This window comes from Vulpes lagopus, chromosome 11 (genome assembly GCF_018345385.1).
Source record: "Vulpes lagopus strain Blue_001 chromosome 11, ASM1834538v1, whole genome shotgun sequence".
Lineage (NCBI taxonomy): Eukaryota > Metazoa > Chordata > Mammalia > Carnivora > Canidae > Vulpes > Vulpes lagopus.
The window spans coordinates 81,940,904-81,959,636 of NC_054834.1; the positions used below are offsets into that span (position 1 = coordinate 81,940,904).

General features: G+C 41.8%; 1 protein-coding gene across 3 annotated transcripts in view; it reads left to right on the forward strand.

Moving 5' to 3' along the window:
* Positions 1 to 18,733, forward strand: part of GPD2 (glycerol-3-phosphate dehydrogenase 2) — a 155,030-nt gene that overhangs the window by 24,984 nt on the left and 111,313 nt on the right. Inside the window, exon 1 of one of the 3 annotated variants that reach the window (XM_041721818.1) lies at positions 14,504 to 14,666. The exons of the other annotated variants lie outside the window; for them this stretch is intronic. The gene's annotated coding sequence lies outside the window, so the exon portion shown is untranslated. Of the gene's footprint in view, positions 1 to 14,503; positions 14,667 to 18,733 lie in introns of those variants that run through there. 3 annotated transcript variants of the gene reach the window in all.

Sequence of the window (18,733 nt, forward strand, 5' to 3'; positions counted from 1 at the left end):
TAAGAGAATACAGGATCCAGGGGCTGGGATGTGGATAACTTTTGGGCACCACTATTCAACCTACTATAGTATCTAAGAGAATCTTTGAAAGGTAAGCAAGGGTCAGGTCTCCTAGGGCTTTATAAATCCTTTTATTTAGATATTATTCTATGGCAATGTGAGGCATTAGAGGGTTGTTTACTAAAATGAAAATGAAACAGTGTGGTTTTGCTCTAAAGCAGTGTCTGTCAACTTTTTTTTTTCATTATGTTACTACAAGAAGAAAAATCAAATTGAAATTAATTATAATTTTAAATCAATTTCTTCCTAGCAAGAGGGTATTCAATAATGTTAAGGAATAAGATTTTGTTGAGTAGAGTTGAGCTTTGAAGGAAATCACTGTTATGTATGAGGTTGTTTTCAGCCCCAAGACCTAGTTTTGTCGCCTTTTGGGTGTTACTGCTCCTCTTAAGAATTGCAGTTGTATGGTCTTTTTGGGGTTCCTGCACCGAGTTTCATTGTGTGTGCAGGGGTTCCTTACACGCATCAGCCAATTCTGTTGCTATCTACTTGGAGGTAGCATCAGATTCCGTTGGGTTAAGGACTAGGTCATATAAGACTGACCCCCACGCCTCGCTTCAGATAGCAGTTGTAAATCCCAGGCTGTTTTGCTACCTTTGCTTCTGACCAACAGGCTAAAGATTGGAGTTTCTGACCTCCTTCTTAGGTGTGGCTAATTTGCTAGAGTAGCTCACAGAACTCAGGTCATCTGAATGATCAAATACATATTTCTTCGAAATCATTATATTGCATATGGACAAGCGTTGTGTTAGAGATGAAAGAACTGAATGGATTTAGGATATGTTTTTGAGATAGAGTTAGTTGACTGAACTTGCTGATAGATAATTATCTGGAGATAGGAAACAAGAATCTAGATAAAGGCTTACGGTTTTTTTTTTACTTGCACAACTGGGCCATAACCTGGGAAGGGAAGAGTTGGGAGAGAAGCAAGCTTGCTGGAAGATATAAAATGCTCTGTTTTGGCTGTGTTAAGTTTGAGATACTTATTAGACATTCCTTTGGAGATGTAAGTTACATAATTGGATAAATAGGGTTTGGAGATTCTGGGAGGGGTTTTGGCTGAAGATACAGAGTTAGGAGTTATTTGCATATAGGTTCTTTCTGATACTGGATGGAATAACCTATTAGGAATGTATATGGAGAAAAGGGTGCCGTTGGAGCACTGTGTTAGTCAGAAGAGAAGAAGGAGTTGCCGGTGGGGTAGGAGGGAATCAGGAGAGTGTGGTATCCCTGAAGTTAAGAATCCAAAATGTTTTTAAGAGTTGTTTCTACTGTGTCAGTTAATAGAAATTGCATTTGGTAAAATTAGGCCATTTGTGATTTTGACAATTTGACATACAGTTTAAGTAGTGCGAGGCTGTGACAAACTTATTCAATGGAGTTGTAAGCAGAGACAACATTTACAGATGACTCTTTCACAAATTTTTGTTGTGAAGAGATGCAGAGGGACGGAAAAGTTCTTGGAAGGAGATACTGGCTAGGGAAGGGTTTGTTAGGACCAGAGAGTAATAGAATGAGTTTAAGTAGAGAGGAGATGATAGAATGATTAAGTAGAGAGGAAAAGCTGATGAAGACAGCAGAGAATGATGGATAATTGTCAGAGTACAATTCCTGAAGAGCCAGGAAGGAAGGAGATCCAGGGCTCAAGTGAAGAGGTTAGTCCTTATTAGGAACAGGGACATTTAGAAAGGACTGTAGAAAGAATGTGAATACCCAGACACAAACTCCTTGGGGTCCAAATTAAACCAAAGACCATGACAATGGAATGGAAATTTAGGGACAAAACAGGGACATTTAGGAAGGACAGAAAGAATGGGTAGAGAGGCTGATATGTGGTGGTTTGGGTGGTGGGAAGTTCTTACTAATGGCTTCTCCTTTCCTAATGAAGTGTGATGGTGTTGGGGTGGAGAGAGGTAAAACAGAATTTGGAAAAGGAGAGACTTGAAATAGCTATTTTGAAACATCCTGGGGAAATATAATAGGATTGCCTATCAGTGTAGGTTGCCCATTAGAGATTTGCAGCCATGAATTTAAATTGAGGCTAGTTGGGGTTGTGTTTTTTTTCCCAGGCAGTTTCTTCAGCTGTTAGGTGGAGGTGTGGAGCAGGAAGATAGTTGGGCTTAACCAACTTGAGGATTTGCCAGGTAAGAATCTGGAAGAGAGGAATGGGTGCTTGCAAGGGAGAGGTTCCAGTGAAGGACCTTGACCCTAAGCTGGGCAGGAAGAGACATGAGGTTGTAACTAATAGTGGAAAAAATTGAAGGGTCAGTGGACTGGAAAGCCAGATGATGCCAGGAAGATTTTAGAATGGAAATAACCAGAGTAGATGAGCTGGAGAAAGAGAAGGTAGTGTTTATGCTGTGGGATGCTTGAAGCTGACATCTCCAAGCTGGTGCAGGTACTGGTGATGCTGGTATCAGAGGTTCTGGCAGTGGGGGTGGTGGCCGAGGTGGAATCAAAGAGATGGCCACACCTGTGGTGATGTAGGAACCTCCTCCTACAGAGTAGGAGTAGATGTAGAAGAAAGCAAGAATGAGAACACTTATGTTTGGAAAGGAAATGGCCAGGTGCTTAGGTCATCAGTGAATGAGGGAAGCTGCAGTAGATGAGGGAGCCACAGCAAGAAGGGATGATGGGTGGAAAGGTCTAAAGACATGAACTTTAGAGTAGGTAAGATTTGAAACAGGATAGGGAAGTTGGAAGGTGAACTGGACAGACATTGACTTCATCTCCAGGCTGGGGGACTTTAGTGATTGGGTCAGAGCTGTTACTCAGAGTCTACGACTCACATAGAATAGGCATAATATTTGCAAGCCTTTGGTCTGCAGCAACCTCCTGGGAAGACTTTTGGGGAGATAGATTCTAACTCTTTCATCACTTAATCATTGGAAGGTCCCAGGAAAGGGGCCAGTTATTACCCAGGTCAGAGGTGTTTTGATATTTTAGCGATGGGCACAGCCGTCCCTGTTCACACTGGCAGGACATCAGACTAAGTGTGGAGTATTAACAGGGTCCCCTTGACGAGGTGCTAGGAAGATGGTGTTCATTGGCTTCAGCCTTCACAATTCAGGTTAAATCTTGCCTTCTCTGTGTTTTTAGAACATTCAGAGAATGGGACATTGTGGAGTTTGCTGAGGGTAGAGTTTGAGTTCTAGAGGACAGATGGGAAGGAAGGAGGGCTGAGAAGGTGAGAAACGGGGAAGATTGGGCTTTGGGTGGTGAGCAGGGTGGAGAGGATTGTGGAGCATGCTGGGATTGGTCCCAGGGGTGTCTTGGGTGAGGCTGGGTGCTGACTGTGTGTCACGGGTGAGCAAAGGCCTCGGAGTATCTGTAGGGCATCTCCTGATGGCTCAGTGGCCAATTGGAGCACAAAGGCCTCCTTGGGAGTTGCTCACAAGCGGCCAGAAGCATCAGGTGCTCGGAGGGTGTCTCCAAGCCCAGATGGTGGTGTAGTCCCTGGGGAAGTGCTTTCCGTTACGTGGTAGGAGCTAAGGGGTGCTGCTCCCGGCGGCAGTCAGCTCAGCAATCTTTCCTCCAAAACATATGTAGGCTCTGTGCTTTCCGCTCCGTTGTCACTGTCTTTGGTTTAATTTGGACCCCAAGGAGTTTGTGTCTGGGTATTCACATCCGTCTCCTGATTTCCCTGCTCCCAGACTTCTGTCCTTTTTAGTGTGTCTCCAAACACTGCTTCAGGGACCGTGGAATGGAGAGTGGTCTTTGATATTCAAATGTGATTCCATCTAATCCTACTAGGAATGTTGTCAAGGATTAATGTAACCTGTATAAGTCGACAGGCACAGTCTTTATAATGGAGGAGGCAGCCAAGAACTACACTCCAGAGCCTTCCTTGGCAATCTGTTGTCTCCTGGACAAAAGCCAAAAATCCTTTGAGCTCCAGAGATGCCCCCCTGCTTGCTGTGTGGTCTGCTCACCTCCTCACCTGATTCCCGCACGCTGGCCTGGGCTCCAGCCGTACCGCACCCCCTTATTCTTGAGAATACAGTAGTCATTCATACCGCGTGTCTTCGCTCGCGTTTACCTTGGACCCTGTGAACCTTCAGCACTTGAGTTAATTATTGCTTCCTCTACAAACCTGCCCTGATGATGTTCCCTACCATGGGTGATTACTCCCTAGCCCCTTGTCCAAACCTTATTTGTATCACTCTTACTGTTTTAGAATCTTCTCTAAGCTATGAGTTCCTTAACGGCAGAAGCTATAAATTATTCATTTTTCTTTACTCACAGTTTAATATAGGAGGTGCCCAATGAATGTTGGTTGAATAAGTGAAAATTCAATACATATTTGAGTTTACATATTGCCTTTCTGTTGTGAGATCCACATTATAGTTTCTGTATCCTCATTTTCTTTACTTCAGCAGCGGAGGCAAATTTTCTGAGGAAGCAGAAGATGAATGCAGAAGAAAATTGGTGACCGTGTAGTTAGTTAGGATGGAAGGCAGATGTAATCCTGTGTTCTTTTTCTTTTATGCAGTGAATTTGATTTATTTAAGTTATCCGGTGATTTTGCTCACTACGGTCATTGTCTTACACTGAGTTGTAATTATTATTATTTTTTTGGTTACACACAAAAGAATACAAACATCAGACAAATGCCATTTTGTGGTAGTGTTGCAGCATGATTGCTCAGGCGGTTTCCAGTGCCCGCTTGCACCTGGGCGACTGGTCTATGGAGCCTTTTGAAACCTTGGTTAAAATGCCCAGTTCTTTTTAGGTCTCTTCAAACCTTGCTTTCCTTCATCGTACGCAAACTGATTAATTATACATAACAAAGAACTGAGAGAATGTAAAGCAGACGTGAACAGTAAGAGGCTAGTGAGAGAAGGGTGGGAAGGGCACATGTGATGTGTGAAACAAGGTGGTAGGGGTGTCACTCCTTAGTGTAGATGGGTAGAAAGAGTGGCCAGGGAGGGCAGAGGGGCATAGGACGGTGGTGGAGGAGTCTGGGAGGGGGGGAATGGCAGGGAGGCTGTGGGCATGGGTAAATGTAGTTTAGGGGATGCAGTGGACTATTGGGCACAGCTGACATGCATTGAATGAATGACCAAAAAAGACTGACCCTTGTTCCCAGGTTATTGCTGTGAGATTAACCAAAGTCTTCGTACAGATTTTTACATCCTGAGAGCCAGGCATCATCCGAGAAGGGATACATTCTTGAGAAATATCTTTATTCTTTGAAAAAATATTGACTCAGAGTTAATTGTTTTAATAGCATTTTGTTTTATATTAGTATTTTCTCTAAGGTAGATGATATTCTGGGTTTGTGATAGGGCCAGAAAGCAATTTCTCACTCTCTCTGAACTAAAAATAAATATGAAGCATTCTGAATAGAGGAAAAAACAAAAAACAAAAACAAACCACTGTGGTGGGTTAAAGTTGTCCCAGTGACTTGGGTTGACTCAGGCCACAAACCTTTGATCAAGCCTCTTTATGGGGAATGTTTTCAATGCATCAACTGAACCACTAGAGATAACTGTAAGAACACTGGACTCCACGTGATTGGAGCCTGATTGAAAGTGAAAGAGCCTCTGCTTCCCTGTGGCCTCTACAGCAGGTAACCCTTGGCCTGGAATTAGAACCGCGTTAGGTGTTAGGCTTTATAGCATTTTATTTTTGAGAGAACACTCCACAGATATCAGTATACCTTCTATTCGAGGGCACATTTATTTTGGGAAGAGATGCTAGAGAGGTGCCAGAAGAGGCCTGTCTACAGTGTTTTCAGGGAAGCAACATGATTCATTTCCCTAATGTGTGAGTCTTAAGTGTGCTTGCTTGGTCAGAGTCAAGTGTTGCTTAGGCTACAGCAGGGTTATGACCCCATGTGGTGGGCTGTTTCTGTCCTCTTCTCTAACCTGTCACCCCAATTTGGCCCTGCACATGTGGGAGCCCCTTGTAGGTGCTCAGTAATATTATGTATTAGCAAGTGAGGATTGTTGATCATACATGTATTTTTACATCTTACATATATTTCTCATACTGTATTTTTATATTTATTTATATTATCTCAAATTCTCAATCTAACTTAGATGAGACTTTTATGGATGAGAAGGCTGAGGCTCACCATCAGACACACAGCTAGTAAGTGGCATAGTTGAAATTTAGATCAATGCTGTCTGTCTCTGATGGCCCTGATTCCAACTGCCTTTTTTTTTTTTTTTTAAAGATTTTATTTATTTATTCATGAGAGAGAGAGAGAATGAGAGGCAGAGACACAGGCAGAGGAGAAGCAGGCTCCATGCAGGGAGCCCAATGTGGGACTTGATCCCAGGCCTCCAGGATCACGCCCTGGGCTGAAGGCGGCGCTAAACCGCTGAGCCACCCAGGGATCCCCCCAACTGCCTTCTGCAGAGAATATTCTCCTGACCAGTCAGTGATAGCATTTGAATATGCCGGGGACAGCACCCTGTTGCTAGAAGGACACAGAGCATTAGTAGTGTTCCTACATGTGGCCACTGAATTGTGACAGAGTAGGGGCAGGTGGGGAAGGTTGGCCCCTGTCGGTCCCATCTCTGTGTCTGTGGCCTTCCTTTAGGGCTTGGCACAGTGGAGCCCCCCACTGGGTATGCTGTTGGCTGAAGACAGTCCGCTCTGATGGAGTTGAACCCTAGGGCACACCAAGTTCCAACAAGTTGGATCAGCTTTGCGTCATTGGTTTGATTAGTTGTTGGGACTTCTGGTTGTGTTAAACTTTAAATCTCTGAGAGGATGTAATGTGAAATAACTAAAAATTCAAGACTAGTTTTGGTGTAGTTTAACTCAGGCTTAAATAGTTATGGTGTCAGATGTTCAAGGCAGATTCATTCTAGTTAGAGTGGAGACTTCTTCAGAGTAGGGTAGATAATCCAGTGACATTTTCCAGTTTTTGCTTCAAGATTCCAAATAAATTGTAAAGGTGAAGTATCCTTTTTCTTTCTTTTGTGGGTCTTTTATTCTAGTTCATTAAAAATGAGGAAAGGTGTGTTAACAGGAAAATCACTCAAGTAATGGTCAGAAGATATGGGATTTAGTCAAATGTCAGCTGCCTGCCTGGTGCTCTTTCAAGTTTCTTGCTCTCTCCCTCCCTTTCTTCCTTTAACTTCTCTCTCTCTCATATACATACACACAGTTTTATTTCTCAGCAGAAGAATAATATATGCACATCTTAGAAATTTTAAAAATGATGTGCATAAGGAAGAAAATAAAAATGATGTGTAACCCTCCCATTCAGAGATGAGAATTTAAACATTTTTGGGCATATCCTTCTAGTCTTTGTATGTGTGTGTGTGTGTGTGTGTGTGTGTGTGTGTGTATGTGCATGCATACTCATATACTTTGTTTTCACACATATACTTTATTTTTAATTTTTTAATTTCAATTTCGTATTTAAATTTTCGTTAGTTGACATGTATAGTAAAATGGTTTCAGGTGTAGAATGTAGTGATCCATCACTTACATACAACACCCAGTGCCCATCACAACAAGTGCCCACCTTAATCACCTATCACCCATCTAGTGCATCCCCCGACCACCTCCCTCCATCAACCCACAGTCTGTTCTCTATAGTTAAGAGTGTCTTATGGTTTGCCTCCTTCTCTGTTTTTATCTTATTTTATTTTTCCTTCCCTTCACCTATGTTCATCTGTTTTGTTTCTTAAATTCCACATGAGTGAAACCATATGATACACGTCTTCCTCTGACTGATTTATTTCACTTAGCATAATACACTCTAGTTCTATCCATGTCATTGCAAATGGCAAGATTTCATTCTTTTTGATGGTTGAATAATAGTCTGTTGTAGATATACACCGAATCTTCTTTATCCACTCATCAATTGTTGGATATTTGTGCTCTTCCCGTAATTTGGCTATTGTTGATAATGCTGCTATAGACATCAGGGTGCATGTGCCTCTTCCAGTCAGCACTTTTGTATCCTTTGGATAAATACCTACTGGTTCAATTGCTGGGTCATAGAGTAATTCTATGTTTAACTTTTTGAGGACCCTCCATGCTGTTTTCCAGAGTGGCTGCACCAGTTTACATTCCCGCCAGCAACACAAAAGGGTTTCCCTTTCTCCATATCCTCACTAACATCTTTGTTTCCTGAGTTGTTAATTTTAGCCATTCTGACAGGTGTGAGATGGTATCTCACCGTGGTTTGGATTTGTATTTCCCTGATGATGAGTGAGGCTGAGCATCTTTTCATGTGTCTGTTGGCCATCTGGATGTCTTCTTTGGAAAAGTGTCTATTCATGTCATCTGCCCATTTTTTAACTGGATTGTTTGTTTTTATTGGGTGTTGACTTTGATAAATTCTTTATAGAATTTTGATACTAACCTTTTATTAGATACTAACCTTTTATGATACTAAACTTTTATGTCATTTGTGTATATCTTCTCCCATTCGGTTGCCTTTATTTTTTTTTTCCTTTTAAAAGATTTTATTTATTCATGAGAGACACAAAGAGAGAGGCAGAGACACAGGCGGAGGGAGAAGCAGGCTCCATGCAGGGAGCCCGATGTGGGACTCGATCCCAGAACTCCAGGATCACGCCCTGAGCCAAAGGCAGGCGCTCAACCACTGAGTCACCCAGGGGTCCTGGTTTGTTACCTTTAAATTTGGTTGACTGTTTCCTTTGCTGTGCAGAAGCTTTTTATCTTGATGAGGTCCTGAGAGTTCATTTTTGCTTTTGTTTCCCTTGTTTCCAGAGACATGTCTAGTAAGAAGTTGCTATGGCTGAGTCAAAGAGGAGACTGCCTGTGTTCTCCTTTAGGATTTTGATGGTTTCCTGTCTCACATTTAGGTCTTTTATCCATTTTGAGTCTATTTTGGTGTATGATGTAAGAAAGTAGTCCAGTTTCAGTCTCCTGCATGTTGTTGTCCTGTTTTCCCATTTGTTGAAGAAGCTTTTTTCCATTGGATATTCTTTCTTGCTTTTCCAAAGATTGACCATATAATTGTACATCCATTTCTGGGTTTTCTATTCTGTTTTATTGATCTGTGTGTCTTTTGGTGCCAGTATCATACTGTCTTGCACTGTCTTGATTACTATAGCTTTGTAATATAGTTTAAAGTCCAAAATTGTGATGCCTCCAGCTGTTGTTGTTGATGTTGTTCTTCTTCTTCTTCTTTTTTTTTTTTTTTTTTGATTTTATTTTGAGAAAGAGAGCAAGTGGGTGAGGGGCAGAGGGAGAGAGATAATCTCAAGCAGACTCCATGAGTAGCACAGAGCCCGATGTGGGGCTTGATCCCATGACCCCAAGATCAGGATCTGAGCCGAAATCACAAGCCTGACATTTAACTGACTAAGCCACCCAGGCGCTCCTTGCTTTTCTTTTAAAAGATTGCTTAGGCTTTTCGGAGTTTTTTGTGGTTCCATACAAATTTTAGGATTGTTGGTTCTAGCTCTGTGAAAAATGCTGCTGGAATTTTTATAGGGATTGCATTAAATGTGTAGATTGCTTCGGGTAGTATGGATATTTTAATATTTGTTCTTCCAGTCCATGAGCATGGAATATTTTTCCATGTCTTTGTGTCCTCTTCAGTTTCTCTCATAGGTGTTCTATAATTTTCAGAGTGCAGATCTTTTGCCTCTTTGGTTAGACTTTTTCCTGGGTATCCTAAGGCTTTTGGTGCAGTTGTAAATGGGAGCAATTCCTTGATTTCTCTTTCTGCTGTTTCATTTTTGGTGTATGGAAATGCAACAGATTTCTGTACATTGGTTTTATATTCTGTGACTTTGCTGAATTTGTGTATCAGTTACAGCAACTTTTTGGTGGAGTCCTTCGGTTTTTTTACAGAGAATATCATGTCATCTGAGAATAGTGAAAGTTTGACTTCTTCCTTGCCAATTTGGATGCTTTTTATTTCTTTTTGTTGTCTGATTGTGGAGGCTGGGACTTCTAGCACCATGTTAAATAGCAGTGGTGAGAGTGGACATCCCTGTCGTGTTCCTGACCTTAGTGGAAACGCTCTCAGGTTTTCCCTGTTGAGGACGATTAGGTGTCCAACATATACTTTAAAACAGAAATACATACAGATTCTGTTTTACCTGCTTTTTTCTCTTCATAATTCATTCTTACTTGCCTGTAACCCGCTGTCCTTGCAGGGTATAATCAACCCAGAAAGAATTAACTTCTAAGCAATAAAGAAATTCTAAAATGTTTAACTTACTTGAGCTGTCCCCTTATTTCTAGAACTCCCTTCACTTTAGTATACTTACCACCAGCATAAACACGCTGCCCTTTCAAGTCGGAGCGGGGTGGAATGTGTTGGTGGCAGCTCCTAGCCGCGTGGGGCCGGGGCTGGATCCAGCAGCGCCGGGGCTTGGCCGGGCGGGGGCGAGGCCTGGGGTGTGGCGGCCGCGGGAACGGTGCGGCCTGCAGCTCGCCGCCCCCCTCTGAGGAGCTGTGTCCCGGTCGCTTGCCTCCTGACCGCAGGTCAGCCCGTGGCCCGCAGGTCGGATTAACTGTGGGTGTCGCCGAACCCCCTGCCCAGCGTGTGCAGAGGAGAGGCCGTGGGCCCGCAGGGGGGTCAGCAGGGGCCGTAGGGGCCAGCAGGGGTCCTCAGGGGTCAGCAGGGGCCAGCAGGGGCCCAAAGGGGCCAGCAGGGGTCTGCAGGGATCAGCAGGGGCCAGTAGGGGGGTCAGCAGGGGCCCGTGGGGGTCAGCAGGGGTCAGCAGGGATCAGCAGGGGCCATCAGGGACCAGCAGGGGCTAGCAGGGGGGCCAGCAGGGGCCCACAGGGGTCAGCAGGGGGGCCAGCAGGGGCCATCAGGGACCAGCAGAGGCCCGCAGGGGCCCGCAGGGGCCAGCAGGGGGGCCAGCAGGGGTCCACAGGGGTCAGCAGGGACCCGCAGGGGCCGCGCATCCTGGCCTGGAACTGAAATGCGTGGCCCTGGGGGCTGCGACACTTGGGCACTTGGCTTTGGCTCCTTGGCCTCCGCAGGGGCAATGTTGTGAGACACTATGTGCCAGGCCCGGCATCCTCGAGATTCAAACTCATAAATATAAAGAACTGTAATTAATCATTCGCCGTCTCTCTTGTCTATTAAATCTCTGCTCAGAGGGTAGGCTTCACATGGCCCTTCAGCGTCCTGCCTGCGTGGTGGCAAATGTTCTGGGTGCCTCCGCTTGTTGAGATGTGACCCAGGGTTCTTTTCTCACATGGGTCCAAAATCAGTTCAAGGTATCCTGAGTTGTGTGTGTGTGTGTGGGGGGGGGGGGCGGGGAAGCCACCTGCAAAACACCCTAGCCCCAGGGGCAATAGAAATATAAATAGGATGTCTGGTGCTGGCATTTGAGAGGCTTTCTCAGTTGGCGCCCTCGTTCCTTGTTACCAGCTTGTTAGACTGAGTGGAATGGAACAGTGAAGTGGCTGAGTTCAACAGATATTTATGCTCAGGATTATCCTTGAAATATTTGTTTTCCTATTACGGAGTACTGTTTTTGATTGTGGTTTACATTTTTTGCTATTTTCTCATGTGATTTGTTAACTCTTCTCTCTCTCTCTCTCTCTCCATTTTCTCCTTTTTTTTTTTTTTTTTATTTTCATCTATTCATTATGAACATGGCTACTGTGTCCTTAAGAAACGACTGCTGTAGACGCACCTGGGTGGCTCAGTGGGTTAAGCCTCTACTCAGGATCTCAGCTCAGGTCATGACCTCACGGTGGTGAGAGGGACCCCCCTGCTGGGCTCTGCGTTTGGTGGAGAATCGGCTTGAGAGGCTCTCCCTCTGCCCCTCTCATCCACACACATATTCCCTCTGTCTTTCTCAAATAAATCTATATTTTATTTTTTTAAAAGATTTTATTATTTATTTTTTAGAGAGAGAGAGAGAGAGAGGGAGCAGATGCTAGCAGGAGGAAGGGCAGAGAGAGAGAATCTCAAGCAGACTCCCAGAGGAGCACGGAGCTCCGTCTAATGACCCTGGGATCCTGACTGAGCCAAGATCAAGAGTCAGAAGCTTAGCAGGCTGAGCCATCCAGGTGCCCCAAATAAATCTTTAAAAAAACAAGAAGAGGAAGAAATGACTGCTTTTGTTCTTACTACTCTTTTTTTTTTAAAATTTTTTTTATTATTATTTACTTATGATAGTCATATATATATAGAGAGAGGCAGAGACAAGGCAGAGATAAAGGCAGAGGGAGAAGCAGGCTCCATGCACCGGGAGCCCGACATGGGATTCGATCCCGGGTCTCCAGGATCGCGCCCCGGGCCAAAGGCAGGCGCCAAACCGCTGCGCCACCCAGGGATCCCTGTTCTTACTACTATTAAAAGGCATCCTCTGCAGGGTAGCTAGAGTTGATCTTCCACCTTTCCTGTGAATTCCATTGTATCGTTGCACCAATTACGACCCTCCGTTGATTTTTCTATGTCTGTCTTGTCAGCATAAACTTCTTGCTAGGAGGAAGTCATATATGGCTCAGCACATATGGCCCTCTGACCTCATCTGGAACCCACTATCCACATCATTCACTGTGCTGCAGCCACAGTGGCCTTTCAGTTTCCAGCAGAGGTCAAGCTTTCACATGCTAAGTGTCTTTGCATGCCTTCGAAGGCCCTTCTCCTGGCTCTCTGGGTGGCTGGCTCTTCCTCCTTAATTTCGTTTTTTGCCAAATCACCTCCTTGAGCATTCTATTTAGAGTTGGTTCCTTGTACCGCAGTCACTTTCTCACCTAATATGCTGCCATCTTCTTTTCTTTTCTTTTCTTTTCTTTTCTTTTCTTTTCTTTTCTTTTCTTTTCTTTTCTTTTCTTTCTTTCTTTTTTTTTCTTTCCTTTTTTTTTTTTTCTAGGTTTTACTTAAATATTTATTTACTCAGAGAAAGAGAGCACAGGCATGCACATGAGCAGGGGGTAGAAGCAGAGGGAAAGGAAGAAGCAGATACCCCACTGAGCAGGGAGCCCGACACACACGGGGCTTGCTCCCAAGACCTTGAGATCATGACCTGAGCCAAAGGCCGAGGCTTAACTGACTGAGCCACCCAGGTGCCCCTCTGTCTTATTTTCTGCATAGCACTAGTCACTTTCAAAATACTCAATTTGCTTACATTTGTTGATTTGTTGTTTCCCTCAATCCATCAGAGTAGAGAAATCGCCAGCCCTGAGAGCAGTGCAGGGGATCCAGCAGGCGCTCTTTGAGTCCATTCCTGTTGAATGCATGCTGCAGTAGTGAATGCCCCTCCTTTCATCTTCCTTACTTGGGTGCATCTTTCAGCAATACTTTCCTGAATAGTTATTGAACTCTTGCTTTTTTTTTTTTTAGAGAGTACAATTTTTATCTATCACTCACCAACAGTAAGTGTGCTGTTCATAAGCCAGTTTCTAACAAGGATTTATTTATTAATTTTTTTAGCAGTGGCAGATTCTTTTTGCCCCATTTATCTATAAACTTTTCTTGAAATCCAAGAGAGTACAGAGAAATGTTCTAATTGTTTCCAGAGCAGCCTTGCCACAATTTTTTTTCAGGATAATGTGGATTTGTTCAGATGATGCAGAATTGAAATAAAAATTTTATTTTCCTAAACTTGGACTACGTGTTTGTGTCTGATTGGAGATTCTTAATTTTCATAACAGACCAGTGCAGTTTGCGTGAGTGCGTACTGTGTGCACCAAACTTGAGGAATGATCTGGTGCGCCTCAGTGACCAGCACACGGGAAGGAAGGGGGAGGAAGGCCCTGGAGTAAGATAAAGCCAGGGTGTTGGACGTCTAAACGCTCGCATGCTAATAAGTTGTTCCTTTTCCTTTCACAGAGTGTGTCATTGGCATTTTAAGCATAGTTCTAACTTGGCCCCCCTTTTTTTGACCATAGTGGTAAGAAGTTAGAAGTGAGCTGGAGAGCTCAAAGAGCTAGAGGGAAAATTAGCGGTAGTTTGAGAGTTTGGAACAAACAGAAAAACTTGTATTAAGCAGACAGAGGAAGAATTCAAATGGGAAGAGCCTGTGGCTTCCGTCCACTTAGTAAAGAGGGTGATGGTATTGTGCCTTTTACTGTTCCTGCGGCCAACATCCTAATACCATAGTCTAATGTACTTAGGGGTGGCTCTAAGTCATCAGTAATTGAATTCATGGGTAATATATTCTTTAAGAAGACAAAGTGTGACTTGCATTTTTGAAATATTCTAATTTGAAATAATTTCGACTTTTTTTCAAACTGAACTCTACTCAAAGTTCTTAGAAGGCAGGGATTTTCATGTTTGTTCTCAGTTATATGTTCAGTAACGGGCAAATGTTAGGTGATCAGTCAGTAATTAATGAAAGAATGAATACAAGCCTTAATTATCCAACGGTGCTAAATAAATAGGACATCGAGACAGTACCACTTTTAATGCATGAAGTTGTCTTTTTTTTTTTCTCTGTACGTACTTAATGAAGAACACACATAAAATAATATACATACAAAGTCAAAATAGCTCTGGACATTTTCAAAGAGACTTCATTTACAGGTGGAGCAAGGATCAGCAAATTCAGATGATTTGCCTGACTTCACAAAGCAAGTTACAGATGGAGACAGAATAGCAAGGCAAGGCTCCTCATCCTTGCCTTCCTGAATTCCCCTGGTGATGGTCTTTTTTCGCCTGGTGTTTTGAGAATTAAAAGAATATAGAGGTTGGTTGTTGTGTTTTTGTTTATTTTCTCTTTCTTGCTTGCTTGCTTGCTTGCTGTCTTTCTTTCTTTTAGCAATGGAAACTTTAAAGAGAATATTGAGTAGAACCCTTTATCTTCTTTTGTGCATGCTATTAAATTTTAGACTATCAAATGCTAGGATATTAGCAGAATAATGTTGGTACACAGTATCTCATGCGCAGTGACTAGACTTGTTTATAGTCTAGTACTTGAATGCTTTTCATTTCAGAGTGTGTGCCAGTCCTTTTAAAGAAGAAAAGAAAAATCTAAAAGGAGAGGCTTGAAGAGGATGCCTCATTCAAATGGGGAGAATAGAATCTTATGACCGAGACTGTTTTAGCCAAGAAGGCTGAGCTGGAAATACAGATTTGCTTATTATTTTTGGATAGGTGAAAGAAAACAATCTTTTCTTTTTTGGGGGGTGAAGGGATGGGCATTTACAAAACGTTGTATTACTTGTATTCCATTCTTTTTAAAAAAGATTATTAGTTTTAAAAATTAATTATTAATTTACTTGAGAGAGAGAGAGCATGTACAGATGGGCCTGAGGGAAGGGAGGGACAGAGGGAGAGAATCCTTAAGCAGACTCACAGCTGAGTGCAGCCTATGGGGGCTCCATGGGGCTGGATCTCACAACCCTGAGATTATGACTTGAGCTGAAATCAAGAGTTGGCCACCTCACCAACTGAGTCACCCCGGGCCCCTGTATTACATACTTTTTAAATAAATTTTTCATTAGAAATATGAATTCTGTAATCTGCCTTTCCTCTTGTTCAATTTTCAGTTCCTTTAGGGTCAGACATTTTTAGGCAGTATGATCACTAAGCAAAAGAATACAGTACATGATTACTTTGATTGGTAGTGTAACTGTGTAACTTAGATTTTCTTTGCATCTAAGCTTTGTGTGTGTAATTTGACCCTGTGTGTAATTTGTGTGTATTGATAGTTACATTTATACCTTCAGTGGATTATTAGATGTGCAAGGGTCGTGAATTTTAAATGCAAATTTCAGCAGGCTGCAGGGTGAGTGGTGAGGGTGCGGTGGTGGCATCACTACTGGGTGTAAAAATTGGTTGGCTTTATTTCTTGGGGATCTTCTCAAGCTCAAGGAAGCAAAACCACTGGTCTCCCTACTGCAACATACTTGGTTTCTGTTAGAACTCCCTGCCCTGTCTTGTTCATTAATAGGGCTCTAATAGAACTGTAATCAAATTTAGAATTTTTTTTTTCTTTTTTACAGTGTAAGTGAATTAAATTAACTGAAATTATTGTGCTATAATTAATTATCATAAAAATTATAGTTTTTTTTATGAGCTCAGGATTTCATAAACTATCTTCAACAAGTATTTCCTAAAATATGTTTCTACTGACATATATAATGCAATTGCAGCTAGAACTTTTGAAAGAATTGATGCATTTTCTTCTCATTTGGTGATAAAAATAATGAAAAAAAGCTGAGTAAATCAGTTGGCATCAGCATTTTGAAGTTAGAAAAAAGCCAACTTTTCAAAGTTTTGTTTGTGCTTATTACATTTGAAGGCAGATTGTCAAACCTTCTATATCTGATATTTAAAAAAAGAGTTTTCAGGATAATGATCTTGAGTCTCTTTAAGATTCTCTCCAACTCTTCAAAGAAAAGTGCCTATGTTTAGTATATAGTGTTTCCTAATTCATAATAGTTTATTTAATAAAAAATATACAATATTTGAAAACAGCAAAAAAAATCTTTGATTAAGATCAGGAAAATAGAACCTCAATTATCCAAAGCACTTTTTTCTCTGAACATTTTATTTCACTGAACTTTTCTTAGGATGTATTTCTTTTGACTGTAGAGTTAAAGTTCATTATCCTCCATATATGTCTTTAAAAACTTTTCATTTGGTTCACAGTGCCTGTGCACTATTTTATAGTACCTAAGTCCATGTAAAAAACATTTATTTATATGATGAGGTAGATGCTTTTTTAATTAAGCATTTTGGGGGTGTGTATTCAACAGTCATGATTGTGATTACTTTATCACTGTGTGTGTGTCTCTCATGAATAAATAAATAAAATCTTAAAATATGTAAAAGCAGATATTTTGACCTCTGTTTGGCTTGAAATTTATAACAGGGTTTTTTATTTTTTTTAAGATTTTATTTATTTTTTCATGAGAGACAGAGAGAGAAAGAGAGAGAGAGAGGCAGAGGGAGAAGCAGGCTCCATGCAAGGAGCCCGATGCAGTACTTGATGCTTGGACTCGGGATCACACCCTGAGCCAAAGGCAGATGCTCAACTGCTGAGCCACCCAGGCATCCCATTTTTTTCTTTCTTTTTTTCTTTCTCTCTTTCTTTTTCTTTCTTTCTTTCTTTCTTTCTTTCTTTCTTTCTTTCTTTCTTTCTTTCTTTCTTTCTTTCTTTCTTCCTTTCCTTTCCTTTCCTTTCCTTTCCTTTCCTTTCCTTTCCTTTCCTTTCCTTTCCTCCTTTTTCTTTTTTCTTTTTTTTTTCTTAAGGATTTTACTTATTTATTTGAGAGAGAGTGAGAGTGAGTGCGAGAATGGGGGCGGGGTGCAGAGGGAGCAGCGGCCTCCAATGGAGCAGGGAGCCAGACATGGGACTTGATTCCAGGACTCTGGGATCCTGGATTCCAGGACCTGGGCTGAAGGCAGACCTTGTTTTCTTTTATTTTTTTCCCCCTTGTCTTAATTACTGAAGTAGAGTTTAGAACAGTGTGTAATGGCTACAAAAGAGTTTATGCTACTGAAGGAAAGTGAATGATTTTTATGACTCAACATAGTGTTAGTGAAGGGAGCATAAATACTGCGGGAGGCCCAGGACTGGTGTGGTCTGTTGGCCTAAAGAACTTTTTTCCCCTTTGATTCTTTGGTAGCATCCTTTCTTCCTCAAGGAAAAATTAAAGTTTGTATGCCTGTTGTATTCTTTTTTAAGTGAGGATTTCTTATTATTGGTATTAAATGTAAGTTTACTTAATTTCATACCGGGCATGTAGTCCCTTAAAACAGATTTGTGTCTTTATAAGGGATGGGAACTTTAGGGAAGGAATGTTCCGGATTTTCACTTAGTGAGGGACATTTTATTTTATGCCTTTCCTGATTACCTTATATTATGTATATGGTAAACAAAGAAAATTAAAGATAGGGTTTTACAACTGTAAACACAAATCTATTAACATGTCTAGGATGATAGAGAATCTAGATTAATTTTGGTTTTAAAATGAACTTAAAATAGAAAACAAGTTCTCTTGCATGAAGTAATTATAGTTCTTCATGATTTCTAAAAGCCATTCTATGGAAAGCAAATACAATAGAAGTCATTCCATTATGAATTAAACTAAGATCATTTGCATTTAATGAATATAAATCTGTTATTGGCTGAAGTGGACTTCATTGATTTCTCATAATTCTGTAGTGAACCTCAGGGAAATAGGAGAGAGGGTCAAATTTGTGACTATACTACTGTTGTGCACTTTAGAATTGGCAGAAAGCATAAAATAGGGAAGTTGCCTTGGAAACACTATTTTTTAAGAAATAAGTCTTACGTAATAAATGAGTACTAGAGTGTGAGCATAGATCCTCGTGTTGCTCCAGAGCCCCCTCCTTCCTTTCTCTGTGTTTTCACTTCAGGCAACTTTGTGAAATAAGTGCTTGACTTGCTTATGGCTTTGCATATTAAGTCAAACAAAAATTACACAACAGAAGGATTCATGTAATAATGTTTGAGACAAGTTTTTGAATAAACAGAAACTTTTAGCTGGCTCACTTTAAATGGTTGTTGACCTTATTTTCTTCTTCTTCTTTTTCTTCTTTGCCTTTTGCTTACATTTCTTAATTTCTGACTTGAGCCCCTGGAGCCAGCTCAGTCCTCTTCTGTGCCAGCTCCTCTTTGTCAAGCTTCCAGGCTCCTGCCCTCCTTGAGCCTGTGGCATGGTCCTGAGCCAACCTCTTTCTCAGTCATCTGTAGCTGTGTGTTTGCCCCTAGGATGACCTAACTGACCCAAGGGTCCTGGGGAGACTAGTAGGAGCCTTTAACAAAGCACTTTCTGGCTGGGA